The sequence below is a fragment of the Neovison vison genome, chromosome 5 (genome assembly GCF_020171115.1).
Source record: "Neovison vison isolate M4711 chromosome 5, ASM_NN_V1, whole genome shotgun sequence".
In the NCBI taxonomy this organism is placed as follows: domain Eukaryota; kingdom Metazoa; phylum Chordata; class Mammalia; order Carnivora; family Mustelidae; genus Neogale; species Neogale vison.
In genome coordinates this window covers 20,163,330-20,181,965 of record NC_058095.1, presented here as the reverse complement: position 1 = coordinate 20,181,965, position 18,636 = coordinate 20,163,330, and the positions used below count along the sequence as shown (strand labels likewise).

The 18,636-nt window shown below is 45.8% G+C and overlaps 1 protein-coding gene across 1 annotated transcript in view; it reads right to left on the bottom strand.

Annotated features, from left to right (window-relative positions):
* LOC122906198 (signal transducer and activator of transcription 5B) overlaps window positions 1–9,953 on the bottom strand; it is a 69,774-nt gene extending 59,821 nt beyond the window's left edge. The window contains exon 1 of the mRNA XM_044247908.1: window positions 9,877–9,953. The gene's annotated coding sequence lies outside the window, so the exon portion shown is untranslated. The remainder of the gene's footprint in view (window positions 1–9,876) is intronic.
* Between the last annotated feature and the right edge of the window lie 8,683 nt (window positions 9,954–18,636).

Here is an 18,636-nt window from a genome sequence, read left to right as displayed (position 1 = left end):
GACTTACTTCACTTAGCATAGTGCTCTCTAGATTCATCCATGTTGTCACAGATGGCAAGATGTCCTTCTTTTTTATGGCTAAATAATACTCTGTTATACATATATCTCTCATATTTTCTTTATCGATCCATTAAAAATAACTTTTTTGATTACAAAGTATTCTGTTTATTATTTATTATAGAAAAATGGGAAGACACTAGAAACCACACATGCACACACACACCCAGAATCCTATAACCCAAAATATTTCTCAATACCTATATATTTTTTTTTAATGTACAAACACATCACTATTTTTATTTGCATTTAAGCCAAATGTGCTGTGAGATAGTTACTTAGGATATCTGATCCATATTTTATCCATTAACACAAATTTCAGAACGTAAAGTACAACAATAGTTTCTACTTTATTGCTCAAATCCACATATTTTTATCCAGAATACAGTATTTATAAAATACTTCCTCCAACAAAACCAACATTATTAGGGGGTTGTTTGAATTATTTTTTAATGGCTGTAGTAGAGCCCACTGTCCTCAGTAAGTAACTATAGGGATTTAACATTCTTTAAGTTGCTTGAATACAAACAAGAATGTGGTACTGATAATTAAATATGTATCAATTCATTCAAATATTCAAGATAAAAGGACTTATTTTTTTTACTTAAACCAAAAATGAATTTTGAAAATATATTTTAAAATGTGGTCCCGACCACTGTTAACACACTCCTTTATGCCTTCACAAAGTATGGTTCAGGAGTTACGATTTTTGTGCTTCCACAGTTCTTTCTATTTGGGCAGTTCAATACCTATACTTTTTCCAAGCATGACTACATGTGATGTTTTGCAAATGTGCCTCTTCATTTAGTAATATATTATAAACTTTACTATGTCATTAAATATTGTTTTATACCATGACTGAAATGGCTGAATAGTATTCCATTATATAAGATACTCTTCAATTTAGTTAATTAATCCTCTAATACTGAACAAGAAAGCTGTTTCCAATTTGTTCCTATTTTAAACAATACCATGAGGAACATCCTTATATACAGATACATAAATCTTTGAATATATTTCAGATTATGTCATCTAAACAGAATTGTTAGGTCAAAACGCATACACACTTTCAAGGCTTTCAATACATGTATCAAACTGCCCTTCAAAAAAAAGCACCAGTTTAGGGGCACCTGATGTCTGCCTTCGGCTCAGGTCATGATCTCAGAGTCCTGGGATTGAGCCCCTCCATGGGCTCCCTACTCAGTGGGGAGTCTGCTTCTGCCTCCCTCCAGCTCATGCTTGGTCCCTCTCTCAAATAAATAAAATCCTTTTTTGTTTAAAGCACCAATTTACATCTGACCAATTAATAGGAAGGTACCAGTTTCCCCACATTCCTAAACAACATTAATTTTATTTTTTTCAATATTTTTAGCTTTGTAAAGCTGTTAATTGGAAAAATTATGTCATTGTTTTTGTTTGTATTTCCTGATTTCTAGTGCAGCTGAACGTAATTTTGTATGATCGTTGGGCATTTGTGACTCTTCTGTTCATCTTCCCTTTGGGAGCCCTTTTTTTCCTTATTTTTGGTATATATATTTTTATATATTAATATTAACCCAAAATCCGGGGCGCCTAGGTGGCTTAGTCCGTTGAATATCCAACTCTTGGTTTCAGCTCAGCAGTGACCTCGGGGTCATGGGATCAAGCCCTGAGATCAGCTCTTCTTGTCCCTCTCCTAAGCTCTTCACCTTGCTTGAGTTCACCCTCTCTCTCTCAAAATAAATAAATAAATAAAATATTTATTAAAAGCAATAATAATAATATTAACCTATAACCTTTTGTTTTATATATATATATGTGTGTGTGTGTGTGTGTTTATGTATATATATCTCAAGTATTTTTACTTGGTTTAAACTAATTACAAAATAAACTTATCTTTAAAATATGCTTAGGATATGTGCGGGGTTTCCATATATCGTTACATAATTGCAAACATTAACAATAACACAAAGAGAAGGAATATGTGCATTGCATCTCTATGTATTAGGCCTTCCAAACCTTTTGGAGTACAGTTCTCACTATAATTCTCCCTCGCTTTCTACCAGAAAGAGATCACAAATAGTAAAAACATAAACCCACAGGGTGGACTGTTTCATTTTGTAAAGAGCTGTATATTTCTGTAGATCTCTAGTTTGTTATTCTTCTCAAAACTGAAAGATTACCAAAAATATTTTAGAAACACAAGAAAAAATGAAAACACAGAATTAACATTATTTCTGAGAGCATGGTTTATCCAGTTAAAAGACAAAGGACTATCTTGTAGAATGCTGTATTATAAAGCTGAAAAATTCCATTTTTTAGTACTTTAACAAATTAAGGGCTCAACAGTTTCTATTTATAAATGCCACAATGGCATTTGTGAATGTAGCTTATTTAAAATGTTTTCTGCAGGTTGAATTAAGTCCCATTCTTTATGAAAACATAATGATCTGCCACAGGTTACAGGCTCTGAATTTTAGACAACACAAAATAATTTCTCACAAACTTTCTAATTTACTCTCACCTAAAAGCTGGAAAACCCCACTGTAGGCTTTTTAAAACTATCAGACATAGAAGAAAAAAAAAAGTTTTAATTGTAGGATCTCACTGACACAAACATAAGGAAATTCTGAGTGATAGATACTTCACATTAAGCTTTTTTCCACTGACATTGTCACTTCTGTCAACATTCAAAGAAAATTCAACCCTGGTCAAAGGTGACAGTTTGACAATCCTGGAAGACAACATCCTCTGTTTATTTGAACAAGTTTATATGCTCTGCTCAGGGAACTTAAGTTTCTTTCCTCCCTAACTTGATCTCTCAAATTCAAATCACTACACTTCAGGGTAGTGAATTTTGTCTCCAAGATTTAACTTCACAATCTACCTCCAAGGAAAAATGCTGAGACAATCACATATAAAAAGGAATAAATTTCTGAAATTAGTTTCTAATAGCCTTCACATAGATCTAAACACACAATAATTGTTTCAGTTGCCTTAAAAAATAACCCCCAAATTAAAATCTTAAGTCCCCCTACCTCAGAAATCATAATTAGTAACTCTACAAAGCTTCAGCTAAACAAGAATAGGGCTGTAAATCCCTTCGAAATAAAGTTGTAAATAAAATGAGCCAGATACTTGCATTTTCAGTGAACAAACACAAGTTATGTGCTAAACTGGTGCAAGTGATCCTTTTGTTTGTAAAGAGTGGCCAAGGAGATAGCTTAAAGCTCTTCTCCTATAATGTATTTGGTAATGGTAATGGCAAAACAACAAAGGGCAATTTATTAGAATTAAGACCTTCCTTGTTTTAACATATTTCCACCAGGATTATATCCCTTAGTTGAAAAAATACTTATCATCCCATTCATAAACTAAAAATTTCTAATTACTTATACATTTTTCCATTAAAAATAAACAAGAGTCCACTTGGGAATACAAATTAAGAAATGTAAGCCTTAAAGAAACCAAATGTCTTATTGCAAAGTTGCCGTTGCCTGCTCTCTTTTGCAGCGCAGTGGTTAGGAACACAGCCTCCAGAATCAGCTTGGCCTAGGTCTGGATCCAGTTCTGCCATTATTACTAGCAATGTGACCTTGGACAAGTTACTTAACTTCTCTGTGGCCATCTCTTCATCTTTCACCTGAAAATAATACCCTCCCCTTTGAGGATCATGAGTTAAACTATGGCAAGAGCTTGTAACAGCATCTGCCTAGCACACTGTAAGTAGACAGTGTTAGCTGTTATTTTTATTATCTTTCTACTTTTAGGCTTTGGACATAATTTGAAGTACTTTTTAACTAGTTTTCTGACCACTTTTTGGAAGATGGCATAATTCTTATACAGGTAACTAGTACATCTTCCCAGATGAGCTCACGGTAGGCAGAGCAATAGCCCAGAGAGATAAACAGTTGTTTTTAACACAAATAGTGGATGTGGCTGTTACTGGTAACTTTGGCTTGATTTCCCATATGCAAAAAAAAAAAAAAAAAATCCCCTACAGGGGAAAACAAGCAGTATTAGAAAATACTTGGGTTTGCCTATTATCATTACAGGGTAAAGCCAAATTCATTTTACTAGCCTGATGGGCATTAAAAATATTAGTCATCAAATTAATCCCAACAAATAACAATAATTCATTGGTTCATTGATGTATTTCCCCTTGTCTTCCCCAACCTTTCTCTAACTAGTCAGAAAGGAAAGTTTTCATATTTTCTGAGAATCTCATTGCTGCTCTCAAACCATACTCTATATCTTAGTATAATTTTAAAAAATGAGTCAGCACAAGCACCTCAAAAAACTAGCAGTACCCTGAATGTGGAGGTATTTCTCTCTTCATAATAAAAGTGTGGAAAACATTTTTTTTTTTTAAAGTGCCAAAAGCAATGGAATAATAAATGGAGAGTGAGTGTTAGAGTAGATTTTGCAAGCTAGGTTCCAAAAGATAAATGTTCTTATCAATCAATATATGTATTTTTCATCTTTTTTTTTTTAAGATTTTATTTATTTATTTGACAGACAGAGATCACAAGTAAGCAGACAGACAGGCAGAGAAAGAGGAGGAAGCAGACTCCCCGCCTAGCAGAGAGCCTGATGTGGGGCTCAATCCCAGGACCCCAGGATCATGACCTCAGCCGAAGGCAGAGGCTTTAACCCACTGAGCCACCCAGGCGCCCCTATTTTTCATCTTAATAGTATTATAATACATAGGAAACAGGTGTAATTATTATGAATAAGTCCAAGAAAGAAAATATCCAGTATGTAACAACTATGCCTTCTCCTTTACCGAATATTGGGGAAGGGGAAATTGGAGGTCAAAATCTCTGTATTAGGGACGCCTGGGTGGCTCAGTTGGTTGAGCAGCTGCCTTCGGCTCAGGTCATGATCCCAGCGTCCTGGGATCGAATCCCGCATCGGGCTCCTTGCTCGAGGGGAAGCCTGCTTCTCCCTCTGCCTCTGCTGCCACTCTGTCTGCCTGTGCTCGCTTGCGTGCGCTCTCTCTCTCCCTCCCTCTCTCTCTCTCTGGCAAATAAATAAATAAAATCTTTAAAAAAAAATCTCTGTATTAAGCTCAATTACAAAGTGCATTATGCATAACTGTGCAACATGCTAATGCAGTATTGCCTTTACTAAGGTGATCCAAAAGAAAATTTAGGAGAGATAAAGTATCCCTAAACTGCAAACATATTTGAATACCAATTTAATTCAGAGTGTATTCAGTCTTTTTTTTTTTTAAGACTATTTATTTGACAAAGAGAGATCACAAATAGGCAGAGAGAGAGAGAAAGTGGAAAGCAGGCTCCCTGCTGAGCAGAGAGCCCAACACAGGACTGGATCCCAGGACACTGAGATCATGACTTGAGCGGAAGGCAGAGGCTTAACCCACTGAGCCACCCAGGTGCCCAGGAGTGTATTTAGTTTTTATACTTCTTAGAATAAAGTTAGTTGAGGGCCAGGAAAAGGCCACTTGCTTTAACCAGGAAAACAATATGATATGTACTCATTCCAAGGATATACTTCTCTTCAAGGATCCACATAACTCATATTCCAATATTTATATTAAAGGCGACATATCAGGTAAAAATTATCCAGGAAGGTCAAAGAAGAGTTTTATAGTTGAGAGCGATTTATCCTAAGTTCTACTGCCATACCCTAAATGTGTCCAAATTCTTACTTAAATCCTTTAAGACATTCTGTATGACTTAAGTGAAATCAGAAAAACTGCTATAGTCACTACTTAATATGTGGGGTTCTAGGTCATATAAGTCCAAGGCAACCCTTTAAAACTTTGACATTCAAGGCTCCATATAACACGTTTCAACTCTTTTTTTTTAATTTTTAAAAAAAAATTTTAAAGTTTTTTTTATTTATTTGACATAGAGACAGCAAGAGAGGGAACACAAGCAGGGGGAGTGGGAGAGGGAGAAGCAGGCTTCCTGCTGAGCAGGGAGCCCAATGTGAGGCTCAATCCCAGGACACTGGGATCAAGGTCCCAGCAGAAGGCAGACGCTTAAAGACTGAGCCACCCAGGTGCCCCTCAACTCTCTCTTAATGCTGTACATTATCTAGGTACCTGGAAAGAGACAGATAGCAACAGCCCCATTTTTCTGTTAAATGCACCTTTGTTGTTGTTTTAAGAGTCTGTCTGAGGCTGCTATACCTTCAAGAGAGTTGGGAAAAGATCCAGGAATGCCTTGCCTTCCCAACTGAGGATTCAGGCTGAGCTCACTAAGGCTGTCATGAAGCAGTAAAACGGACAAAGATAAACCACATGGCATCTGATACTTGTCTTTACATGTTTAAAATAAAAATGTGACACTACAAGAAAGTTAACATGTGGACCTAATTTTGAAAATACAAACAGGAAGCACCCCCACCCCAATATTACCATTAAAAAAAAAGGAAACCAAACCTCAAAGATACCTTCCAAGGAAGTCATGGGTGTGACCAAAACTAACAAAAGTAATAAACGTCATCTAAAACCCTGAAACCACCAAAAGTGAGGGTCTCATTAAACCAATTAAAAATCTAACACCTGTAAAATTACTCCTCTCTTTGATTAGTAAAAATAGCATAAGTTTATATTTGTAAAATCTCCTCCAAACTGGCTTAAGTTTTTCAGTAACAAAGGATCATCATTATTGCATCATCATTATTGTTAAAGATCCAATGTCAATATTCTACTTAAAATAAGGACACAATAATTAAAAATGAATACAATTTTCAAAAAAAGTTTTTATCATTGTGATGCTCATGATTTAAATGTACAAAAAACAGTCTGATCAATGGAAACTAGATTGTTAAATTTGACTTTCTTATACCCAGAAATAAGCATAAGACTGTTGTGTTTCCAACATTGCAGGGGAAAAAAATACTTCCGATTTTAGAACACTTCTATTAACAAAGCTATGATTTAAAGAAAAATTTTTTCCCTTTAACCACTATACAAAATTGGGGACACTGATACATTAGAGCTAACTTTCAACACTATTTTTATTCAGTTCCAGAGCCAAAGTATTCTGACACTTTATTATGCAGTAAAGAGATATTATTCTCCTGAAGAGCTCAGTAACCTGGAATTGTCAGATAAATTTTTAGAAGAATAAGTTTCAAATACTCAAAACAAATTAATTTTTTTTGCTCCCTTTTGTAGGAATAATATGGTAATCTACATTCTAAAAGAAGGGGAAAAAATATCTCACTGGCAGTTAGAACATCCAGAAATCTGTGAACACTTCTGAGATATATACATGTTTACAGGGCACTAGAATAGTTAAGTCTCCTTAGATTCTACCTTCAACCTGCAATCTAATTTTCCATGTGTTATTTACCTGTTTATAACATCTTCCCTTTGTAAGACTACCTCTATCACCTACCTACACAAAAACAAGCCAAATGAACCACCACAAGCACATTCATAAATATAAACCTAACTTAAATGACAAATAATTTGAATATTAAGTTACTACTATAACTTCAGAAACTTGACATAAATACCAAAAGAGCAATAAGTGGCACCCTTTACTAGTCTTGATGTGGTTTCTAAATATGTAAATAACGCTTAAAAAAAAAATCATTTGAGAGCCAGAAAATGAAGATGAAATGAGAAGTTGGGGCACAATAGGAAGTACTGACCAAAATATTTATGTTGTAACACTCTAAACAATGATAGCAATCCCCCCCCATCATCTTATCACAAAGTACCCATGGAAGAAATATAACCACCTTCAATTTCTTAACACAATCCATATTAATATCCTGTTTCCAAACACATGAATGCTGGAAAGGCCAGGACAAGGGAGAAGGCAGGAGAATTTATGCAGTTAGGTATACAGCAAAGATTTTATGTAGTTCAGCTCCAAGTTATGCAATAACCAAACTGCTGGTGATAGAAATCAACTTTTTTTTCCCTGAGGTTTTGTTTTTTTGAAAAAAGATCTCTTCATTCCTTCCCTGTGTCTCAACCAGGTGCCTGAAATTTTCATCCTCCAGAAGACTATGGAAAACAAGTAATCTACTAGATGACACTTACCTGACCAAAGGTGTGGTTTTGTTTTAATTAAACATGACAGACATCACAACTGGTCACATGGTAAACTTTTCTTAAAATCGGCAGCCCCTTCTCCCATTTACACTATTGATTCTAACAAATGTAATCTTCCTTGAGGTGGAAATTGGTACCAAAACAAACAAAAAATCCAAAGCCTTGATAGAAAGTCAATCAATAGGATTCCGCCATTTGAAATTATGAGAACCGATCCGACGTTCATGGTGTTACAAAATAAACTCAGAAAAACATGAAAGGCACACGAAATAAAATACATCCTCTTCTACTAGCCAAAAAACAAATATCATATAAACAAATAACTGAACAATGCTGAGCAAAATGGCAAAGTTGTATTATCTTCACTGAACAATAACAAAATTATTTGAGATAATATATACGCAACAGCTGAAAGCTTATTATGGCCCAGGCGGCTATCCAACCACTTTGGAAACCTAAGATACCAGGGGAAGATAAACACCATTTGAAGACTGAGAAAAGGAAATAAACCTCAGTTTAATAATTTGGTGACACGCTAGCCCTTCAAGGGGTATTCCCCGAGGACATTCAGAGACAATTAATGGAACTGTATTTAGGCAAAGATCTACTGCTCCACAGTGCTTTGGGCAGAGCACTGACCTAAGAGTCCTCAGATGGACACTTCAGTCCCACAACGACTGAACAGCTGTGTGAACTGAGCAGGCCACTTACTCCATCTACCTGGGGCCTCAGTTTCCTCATTTATACAATAAGAGAATGTAGCATAATCCCGGGGTCCTCTCCGGCTCCAACATTCTATGACCCACTTTTAGTACTGTTTATCTGAATCAAAGGTCTGACAGGGTCATGGGGGACAGGAAGAAAAAGAAGTGGGAAGGATCGCTATCTCCTTTTGCCTTTCACATTCTTGCGGTTTTCATTGCTCCCATCTTCCTAAAAGCTGGCGCTTGTTTTTCTTCTTTGCTTTTTCCATCACTGCTAGCTACAAGTGTTTGCAGACGCCTCTTGCTCCATACAAGTTCTTTCCTCTTTGAAGAGCCTAACGATCTTGCCAGATTCCTTTAACCCCAGACCTGCTTTTGTGACACCAGGACTCGCCTTTCGACTCTCCGTTATCTACCCTCGACCCCAGGGGCACTTTTTTACTCTTTATCCCCGGCTAGCAAAAAAAAAAAAAAAAAAAAGGCAGTTTGCATCCCACTGCCATACGCACCAGCCGGGGCCTGGCAGGTCCTGATGTGGGATCTCGCACCCCAAAGCCATATCGAAGCGTTCGCATTTGTTGTCTTGACTCCATATAAGGCACTGTTCCTAGAGGCTTGCCTACACCCCCCACCCCACCGGGCACCCCCGGGCTCATCCCACCAAGGGAGTCGCAGATCCCTCATTTGAAAAAGGAGGAAAAGCAAAGAGACGCCAGGCGCTACTCGGCACTGCAACCCGGAGGTGTGAGGTGGCCGAAAGCAGCCCCCCTCCGCTGGCAGGGGTCGGCGCCGGGGCCCCTCACACGCCCACCCAGACACACGCGCCAACACAGTCCCTACACTCGACCCCCTCCGCCCGCCACGGCCTCAGCACGACGCCCCTCGCTCACCCCCAGCGCCCTCACCCCGGGCGCTCCCGGCACCCCCGGCCCCCAGCGCGCAGCTACCGCGGCCGCCTCCCGGCCCGGGGAGCGATGGCGGCGGCGCGGCCCTGCCGGGCGTCTGGGCGGCCGGGGCGCGGGGCCCCGCCCGGGCGGGCTCCCCGGCCTCGCTCCCCGGCCCCGAGGCCAGGGCTCGTCCCGCAGCTCCTACCTCGCTCGGCCCCTGAGGCGCCAGCCGCCGCCGCCGCCCGCCCGCTCGCTCCCTCCCTCGGCCGGGCCGCCGCGCGTAGTAGCCTGCGCAGGGTCCCCGCCCGGGGTGACGGCTCCGGCCGCCGAGTCTCCTCACGCCGGGGCCCGCGGGGGCGCGCGCGCCGCTCGCGCACCGAGACCTGAGCGCGCCCCGCGCCGGCGCGCGCCGCTTCCTGGTTCCGCCCGGCGCGCGCTCGTGAGCCCCGCTGTCCCTCGCACCCGGTCCGCGGCCGCCCTGAAGGGACCCGGAATCCCCCGGCACGCACGGGGGGAGGGGAGGGGCGGGCGTCGCGCGCAGCCCCTTGTCGCCGGGGCGAGTGGCGTCCCCTCTCGGCTCCCGAGCCGGGTCCCATGGGGCCACGAGCACATGCTGCTTTGTTTGGGTCAGCTCGACCACCAAGAGCAGGGCTCGCGCCAGGCTGTTCTGGTGGCGTTGATTGGCCGCCCTCCGTGGCCCGCCATCCGCCCCCTACCCACCCCCAGCTGAGGCCCGCGTACCCGGTCCTGTCCCTCCCAGGCCCAGGTCAGAAGTCCACAGCTGCCCCATCAATAATTATCCCGGGTTTGCTCCCTGGAGGGCGTTTCAGCCAGGAGTGCTGCTTACCCCCCACCCCCGGGCGGAAAGCCTGAATGGACACAGCAAGAGTTTACATTCGCCCAGGCCAACGGAGATGTCCACAGTTCTAGAGTGGGGGGTGGGGAGGTGGGGAGTTTAAGGGGGAAAGCAGTGTCTGACACCATTTCCCTCCCTAGGGACTCTTGCTTGCTCCCACCAGTTAGAGCCACGGGGTGGAACTGACTGCTCTATTGAGAGGCAAGAATAAACACGATCACCTTTATAAGATCCAGGGGAAAGGGGTCTCTGAAAGCCTTTTCCATGTAATGGGAGGGGGTGTGGTGTCTGAGAAGGCAGCCTGAGTCACCCACTCTCCTGTGGCTACATCTCTGGAGCTGGCCAGCCGTTTCCCTAGCAACCCTCCAAGGGCCAGCTCCAAAGCAAGGCATGTCAGATCTCCAGAAACCTAGCTGCAGGGACAGAAGGAGAAGGACCCCTCTCCCCGCTCCCACACACACATAGAGCTTCCCTGCCTACAGTCTGAAAATCTTCATGTCAAGAGATGACCAAGATCTGCAAGGCCCCAAGTTCTCCCATAATCCTCCTATGGCAGCTCTCTTCCCAGCAGCCTTTCCTTCACCTCCAGAATAACACCAAGAACAAAGATCTTTGTGCCTGTAGCTGATCTCAACAGAGTTCTTCTCCCCTACCCAGGCAACTGCTTCTATCCCACACTTTGGGCCAACACCTGGCAAGGTGCTTTGCCCAGAATAGGTGCAGGGCACTTGGAGGCCAGAGCAGGAGGACAGGCTAGAGCAGGAAGCTGGACGGAAGCAGCAGGTCTGAGCTGTCTGGCACCTGACAATCACTGTGCAAGATGTTTTGGCACCCGAGCACACCACATTTCTCCTTCTTGTAAGTTTTCCTATCTGCACACGTGCTGTTCCTTCTACCTGGATTGTCATCCTGCGCTCCAGGTAGCTGCCCCTGGTCCAGGAGGTGAGAACCTCTCTCTCCCTGTTTACCACCACATGAGGCTCATGGCTCTATTATGGCACCTCTTATGTTGAAGGGCAATTTCTTGTTTACATGTGTCTCTACCCCTGACAGCACATAATATCCCATTTACCTTTAAATCCACCCCCATGCCCAGCCCAGAGCAGACACCAGATAAATGTTTGAGGAACAAACCCTACACGCTAGAATAGAAATGGAAACCAGGGGGACTGTGTAGTAATCAGGGGCAAAGAATCTAAAACCAGACTTGCTGTCAGCTCCCTGAGATGCGAGACCTTCAGTTTTTGGCCTCGATTTTCTCACTGTAATGTGGCAATACTCAAAGGACATACCTCGCAGCACTGTTGTCAGAATTAAGTGAGGTAATCCTTGTAACCCATGTATACAGGTATAGGGCTTCGAATTACTTAAGCGCTATTGAGTTGTTAACAAACAGCGCTATTGAGTTGTTAACAAACAGCACCCCTCTTGCTAGGACTGGTCAGGTCTAGAATTCCATCCAACCTCCTTGACTGCTGCTGACCAATGGCCACAGGGGGCTAGTTCGAATGCTCTGGAGGGTGGAGCAGGTACACTTCTTTGTTCTTGTGTCTCACAGCACATCTTGGACTGACCACTGAGCACCAAGCTAGATCTGGTTGGCTGTGTACACAGACATGAAGGACGGAATGATCTGGGTGACTACCTCAGCAAAACAAGAATGTTGTCAACCTGAGACAGGAAGGAAGGTCTAACACCTATCTTTCCCTACTTGCCAGTTCAGATGAGCTGAGACCCTCTTCTGTTGGGCCTCAGCTACACGGTTCCCTAGGTGGAGGGGACATTAGACTGGGTGATAATGAAGAAAGAATCCTAGAAAGAAAGATACTGAATAGGAAGCTGGGATCCAGAAAGCCCTACAGAGAGCCCACAGAGAAAGTTCCCAGAGCCATAACTATAGATGCAGTGACACTGACTAGAAAGAGAGTTGGTCATCTCCTAGCTGACTGTGTCCTGACCCAGAAAAGAAAGAGGCTTGAGGACAGCCTGGAAGTCTGGTGGGCAGCCCTTGTCCATACCTAACCTACTCTTACCTAGGGACTGACTCTAGCCTCCTTCCCTTGCTCTGAAGAACAAGCTTATGGCTACCATGGAGAAGAGACAACAGCTCCCCACTTCACACCTCCCTCAGCCTTGCCCAGCCACAGGGAGAATGTGAGGCCATTTTCTGGAAACATCATTGACACCACAACCATAATCCCCTCTAGTCAGAGACCCATCCTCACGTAGCTTCCCTCTCCAGAATGCTCTGAGCCCTGGGAATCAGCCTGTCCCTGGGTAACCACCAGCCACACAGAAGCCAAGGAAGAACGCTTGTGGGAACTTCTCTTCTTTCCTAGTGGAATGACTCCTCCTTATTAAGTCAATACAGGCAGTGGGCACTCAACAGATGGAAAGGCAGATCTCCAGATTTCCAGGACCTTAGGATGGAGATTTGTCTTGGGAGAGGCTCTGTTGATGCTAGGGCTTACCTCTGCCAGAGCGTGGGTGGTGAAAAAAGCCGAGTTTTTCAATTCGATCTGGAGGGTGGAGCAGGTACAAATCCCAGTTCTGCCAACTTACCAGCTGTAGAAACTTAGTTAAAGTACTTCACTTAGTCTAAAGACCTCAGTTTCCCTCAGGTGTGAGTCATGGGAAGTAAAGTATACTATCTTTTGCAAATACATAGAATCTTTCTGGGATGCACCCAAGACCCGAGTAACTGCGGTTGCTCCTGCAGAGGGAATCTGGGGGGACAGGAAAGGTGAAAGACTGACTCTTTCCCATTTTGAATCTTCTGAGTTTTTTTTTTTTTTTAAGATTTTATTTATTTATTTGACAGACAGAGATCACAAGTAGGCAGAGAGGCAGGCAGAGAGAGAGAGAGAGAGGAGGAAGCAGGCTCTCTGTGGAGCAGACAGCCCGATGTGGGGCTCGATCCCAGGACACTGGGATCATGACCTGAGCCGAAGGCAGAGGCTTTAACCCACTGAGCCACCCAGGCGCCCCGAATCTTCTGAGTTTTATAGCAGGAGCTAGACTACCTATTAGAACATTTGGAAGGGGCGTGTGGCTGGTTCAGTCACAAGAATATGTGACCCCCTTGATCTTGGGGTCACAAGTTCGAACCCCATGTGGGGTATAGAGATTGCTTAAACAGATAAAACTTTAAAAAATAAAGAAGTAAAACATACAGAAAATAAACTTTAAAAAAGAAAAAAGAGAAAGTGAGAGACCCTGTTTGTGAAAGTAGCTAACCGTCATGCCTGGCTTGCAGAAGGCACTAGATAAATGCCCATTTACTCTTTCTTTCCCTCAGCCCAACCCCAGTCAGCTCTCTGGGCCAGGAGTGGGTGGCATGGGGGGCGAGGCGGAGGCAGGGAGATGGGATGTGAGTGATGGATGTGCAGTTTCTTCAGGACTCGCTTGGGAATTCTCACACACTCTCTGTCTTGCTCACATGCACCTCACTTACTTGGGCTCCCTTCCAGGCAGAACTAAAGGGGTGGCTCTCTGGAAAGCCAAAGGGGGCCCCAACTGCCTCTGCCTTCGCCTCCAGGGACAGTGTCACAGTGCCCCCTCCACCCAGAGCCCTGGGGCAGTGCTGGTGCTGCCACATTATCCAGAGAGGACAGGACTGACCCAGAGGAGGGAGCAGAGTGTTGCTCTAGGCAGTGTCTTTCAGGCTTGGTGAGTGGGATTAAGAATTCAAAAGTTAACCCAGCAGCAGGCAAAGTTGAGGCTGCTGCTGCTGCCCTAGGCAGGAAAACTGGTCAGTAGGACTAGAGCAGGCAGGGGCCAGGGTGGCAAAGGAGAGAGCCTTCTGGGTTCTGTGGGTCAGGATGTGTGAAAGGGAAACAGGGGTCTTGTACTAGTGCGAGGGAACCCCTGAAGTGTGGGAGCATGGGGAAGCCCTGTCCTGTTTAGGGACCTTCATTAAGCCTTTATTATCAACCAGGCAGTGGAACACAGCCTTTCAGCAGCTAGTGAAGAGTCACAGGAGTGGCCTGCAGTGAGGATTGAGGGCTATAAGACAGCACTGGAGGAAATGTCCAGCTCTACTGGCCAAGGTCCCTGAACATCTATTATGTACTAGTTGCTGGGACTGAATCTTCACAGCAATCCTAGGAGTCGGGTCTTGCTGTACCCCTTTTTTTACACAGGTGGTGGTTCAGCCCAGAGAGGCAGACTCACCTGTCCAAAGTCACACAGCAGATCCAAGCTTTGCACCAGATCCTGAGGACTCCAAAGCCTTTGTGTTTTTCTCTACACCACCCTGACCGCATGATAGCTGGGGCCCAGTCTTCATTTTGGCTTTACATCCCCCACTTGCTCTGGGTACTGGGGAGCCAATTTCGGAGGCTGGGAGCAGGGGAGTGGGCAGTGAAGGTGTGGGTAGGTTTGTGACATATTGAACCAAGGAACAATGAGAAACGCAGACAGGAGAAAGGAACCCCCTCTAGTCATAACAAAGGAAAGTGGCAGAGTGGTAGTGGGGGGGGCAGGCAAGGAGATGCCCAGTCCTCTCCAGAGGCAGGTACTGGGCTCTGGGTACTGAGGTCAGGTACTGGGCTGGCTCAGGCACAAAAAGATTTCTTGGTGTGGAAGGAGGAGAAATGAGTGAGTAGAGGGGCCTGGTAGTCCTCCTGGAAGAGGATGAGAGCCAGACTTGACCCAGGGCTGCTTACGACAGCTGGCAGTCCCCCTCGGAGGCCCAGCTCTGTGCCACCTCTCCCCCCTCCACCCCTAGGCTCCAGGGCCTCCCCCTGCTGTGAGAAGGAAGAGCAAAGGATGGGGTCCTCCCCATTCTCCTGACTGGGGAGGAAATGTGTGCTCAGCAGACATTGCAAACCCCTTCTCCTTGTCCCATAGGTGGCTCTCCCAAGGCAGGTGGCTAGGGCAGCCAGACCAAGGAAGGCAGGCTTTCCCTCCCACCCACCCAGTCAGGACTGAGCCCCTCCCGCCCCTATTCCCAGAAACCGGGGAGAGTCACTGTGCCTCAGGCAGGATGGCTTGCCTTGTGTTCTCTTGGTAACTTCACTGTAAACTGACTTCCCTGAAGAGTGGTAGAGGACAAGGGACAGAGGCAGGAAGGGCAGACAGGCTTCATCCAGGATCCAGAAGCTCCTTCCCCTCCCCCAAATTCACACAGAATTACTCACTGCACACACATCCCTTCCCTAGGTCCTGTTCTATCCTCAGGGACAAGAATGGATGCAGCCTATCCATAGGGAGGAACCAGGATAGGGAGACAGGGGAGAGGCAGGGACAGTGGCCTTGGGGTGCAGTATATGCTGAGTATGGCCTACAGCACCCCTTCTAAGAGCTTTGGGGGTGGGGGCTGAGGCTGGAGAGGAGATAGAAAATCCCAGCAGAGGCAAGGTGGGGGAGAGCAGGGCAGTTAAGCCCAAGGGCTTCAGGTCTCCCTCTGTGGGCACAGAGATACTTCCTGGAATGCCTCCAGCTTTCTCTGGAAAGCTCTACACCCTACCCTGCCTCCCCTCTGCCCTCTGGCTCCCACACCCCAGGAACTCTCCTTGAAGAAGGTACTTAGAACAGAGGAAACAAAGACATCTCTGTACCACCTCCCTCCACCCCCGGGGACGGTTAGGTCAAGGTGACCTCAATCTGTTCTCCCCAAGGAAGGGGCATGAGCACAGCATTCTGGGCTAACCTGGTTGGCAAGAGCAGGCCAGAAATGGGACTCGAGAGGATTCTTCCCTTCCTCCATCAGTTCAAACCCACCTTCATTTAATGCACAGGTCAAAGGGACCAGGGCACGGACTGGTGTTCAGATGGAGGTCCTTCAGAACCGTTACTGGCTAGCCCAGCCAAAGGAGACGTCTTCCTTCTGTGAGTGCGTGCTGGGGATGGGGGATGTCGGGAAGGCTATACTGAGACCTGTACGCAGGGCTGGGCCCCTTGGATCGTCGTGCCAGGTGGGCACTTACTGGCCAGCTGGTTGCGGGCAGCTCTCCTTTCCCGGCTAATCAAATGCGCCTCTGCCTGCCTTCAAAGTTGTTGCAAGGATCAGTTGAGTTAAAGGGTACAACGATGTTTGTGTACCAATGGGCCATGATTCAGTTCAGGCTATGTCTTTAGTATGCTAACTACAAACTAGGCTAGGGATTATTACTATTCCTAGTAATATTTTATGGTCTGTCTTCTTTGGGGGAATGCATTCCCATATGATTTTTATAATCCTTCCTCACTCCCCATGTAATGTCGTATCTTGGAATTGGGAATTGAGGAGCAATTAGCAGAGGTCAGCCTGGGACCCCAGCTCAGTCCAGACCCGAGGTAGTTTCTGACCTTCCTGAACTCCATCCCATAGGCCTCAGTTTTCTCCTCTATAGTCTGGGCCCCTAAAATCACCAGGGTGCTTTGTGGTGGGAAATAGCAGAGACCAAAGCAGGGGACTGAAAGCAAAAAGAAACCCCAAATTTTACATTTCTGGGGAGTTGCGTTATCCAGAGCCACGACCACAGTCACCTCTGCCCCCAACCCAGCTTTAACACCCTTCCCTTCTCCACTCCCTTGGGTGGCCTTTGCCCATCCTGGGAAAGCTCCAAAGCTCCTCCTTCTCCCCATTGCATCCCAAAGGGAGGACAGAGGCACAGGGAAATGGGAGAAACCCAGACAGAATCAGAGAATCAGACAGAGACCAGAGACCTAGAGAGAAAGAATCAAAAGGAGGAGGAAATAAAAAAGCAAGAGGAGGCAGCAGGCAATGAAGGACACTGGGATTTAGGGCCTCACACACAGAGGCCACATTGGGGAGAGAGCCAGAGTTAGCCCAGGGAGCAGCTGCAGCCACTGAACACAAGGTGGGGGGCACAGCATGTGACTCCCTGACGCTATGGGGGCACATCCATTTGGGCCAACCCCTCCAGTGTGGTTCACTGGCACCTTAGTCCTAGTTTCTTTTAGGACCCAGGGCTATCCACCTTCTAGCCAAGCCCAGCCCAATCGAGCTAGATGTTTGGTGGGTACAGCTGCCAGCTGGAGCAGCAGGTCCCTACAGGCCCTGGGGGAGCAGGCTGGAGAGGTGGCTGCCTGAAAGCGGACAGGCAAGGCTCCCACTCCAGACTTGCCACCCTCATGTCACCTTCTCCAGATGCCCAGAAGTGGGTGCATGGCAAGTGTGGCCCCCTGCCTTCCAGATGGGGCTCGGAGGACTTGGAATCCAAGGACTCTCCTCCCAACCACTGCCTTACCCATCTGCTGGAAGCAAGAGGCTGGAGAGCACAAATCCTCCGTCTTTCCATGGGTTTACATCTGCCACTGACAGGTGGTGTGACCCTGGCCAAGTCATTTCTTCTCTCCAGTCTCTGTTGCCCATTTTGTAAAATCATCCTTACAGGTCCTTCCAGCTCTGACACTTGACTCTCATTCTAGGTGACCTCGCTCTGTGTGTCTGGCCCTCCTCTGCCAAATGAATTGCCGGGAGTGAGGAAAGAAGCGAGGGAGAGGCCATGTGCTTCCCCCTCCATGAGACTAAGAGACTGCAGCCGTGTGCGAGACCCAGAGATCCCAGCTTCTGGGGCTGGAAACTTGGCTTTTTCTCTGAAGGAAAAAGAACGAAAGTGGGGAAGGTACTGAGGGGCAAGAAGGTGGGGGAGGAACAGGAAGGGGAAGAGAATGCAGAGAAAAGGGTAGACCCAAGAAAGGCATAGGGAGGGAGGGAGGGAGATGAGAACGATTCCCTCCAGGACACATGGTCCTAGCCCAGCAAGGCCCTCCCTTGGTGCTGCCAATTCCAGCTGCCAGGAGAGGGGAGGCCCAGAGGAGAGGGAAGCTGGGCAAAGGGGATGGAAGGCTTCCAGCCCAGCCTTGCCCAATTCAGCAGGCCCTGTAGGGGGCTTTCAGGGAGGGGGTTGTGACCCAGGCAGGGCTCAAGGAGGGCATGCCCCGCTCTGGCAAGGCCTTCCGGGCAGCTGTGAATGTGTAGGGTTTTAAGACAGCCTTTCTGAGGGTAGGACCAGCCTTAGATGGGACTGGACCCGGTAAGCAGTGGGTGGGCAGGATCATTTAGGGATCATCGTCTGCAGACCAGGCCGTAGATGCCCCCTGTGTGACCCTGGGCAAGCTCCTTCCCCTCTCTGGACTTCTATTTCTTATCTGCAAAAT